This window comes from Electrona antarctica (genome assembly GCF_951216825.1).
Source record: "Electrona antarctica genome assembly, chromosome: 19".
Classification (NCBI taxonomy): Eukaryota; Metazoa; Chordata; class Actinopteri; order Myctophiformes; family Myctophidae; genus Electrona; species Electrona antarctica.
The window spans coordinates 10226173-10227443 of record NC_136800.1 but is presented as its reverse complement, the minus strand read 5'-3'; positions in this window follow the sequence as shown (position 1 = coordinate 10227443).

The following is a 1271-nucleotide window of genomic DNA, read 5'->3' as shown; positions in this document are numbered from 1 at the left end:
TGTAGTGGAGAAGAAGGTGTAGAAAAAGTTCTCCTCGGAGCACAGCAAAGCAAAAGCAAAGTTACTATATTTACCCAGGGTATCTGGGCTAAGCTCAAGAACTTGTTTCCAGCCAGGCCCTGCTCATAGAACATTTCATGGTAGTGGTTCAATGCCTTGCTCAAGGGCACTTCAACGGTGGTAATTTTAACGTGTCGGACCGCTGATTCGAACTGGCGACCTTCCGGTATCAAGACCGCTCCGCAATCCGTTCGGCCACCGCTGCCACAGGTCTCCACCAGGTCAGGTAGGCCAGCAATGTTGGGAATTCAGTCATTAAGATGGGAGTCTACTCTGTTGGAGTAATATAAAAAAATGTGTTTTACCAAAATCGGCCTGCTGGTGGCGCTATAATAGGCCAATGTGAAAATTGCATTTCTTACTCGGCCTAGTGGAAATGTGCGCGCAAAGTTCATTATTAGAGGCATTTTGTTCAATAGAGCCACTCCTGCAAACTTTAGATGCCAATCTTAGCCAATCAGGGTGGAATAGGAACAATAGAGCACCGAAGTCTGACGTCACTTTCAGTAGAGGGCACCAACACACAGGTTTATAGGTTTTTTATTTGTATTGAAATCTCCATAGGGCGATTTTATGTCGCTTCATATAAGAACTGTGTTTGAAAAATAAACCGACCACCCCGGCGTTTCTGTCAGGGGAGTGGCTGTGCGTCGTTAATGATGTCCATTCATATTTGATACAGCCAGTTTCTAGAGAAAATGGAATTAATGTGACCGCAAAAGCCTTGAAACTACATATGAATGCAATGTCGCTGAGCATATACGTCACGCCCAGCTGTCAACATATTGCGTTCCTGAGATTCCTCGTTGACGTAAGCTCAGCTGGTGGTGACTCGACTCGTACTAACCACGATACATTATATATCAATAAAATAAAAATAAACGTAATTAACGTTCAGTTTCTGTTGTGCAACGGGCTGCGGGCAGAAGCAGCCTACCCGGAAATGTAGTCTCTGGGTTGTTTGGCTCGTTTCAAACGCTTGTTGTCTCCACCAGGCCGAAGGCATGGGGAGAGAGTATGTTTTGCACTCCGTCCGTCCGTCCGTGTGTCCGTGTGTCCGTCCGTCCGTGTGTCCGTCCGTCTGTGAACAGCTAATCTCCGGCACCGTTAACCCGGTCGATGCCAAATTTTGCACACACACTCCCTGGATGCCAACGATGAACTTCTGCCCCAAAATTTCCAGAACGGCCTGTTATAGCGCCACCAGGAGG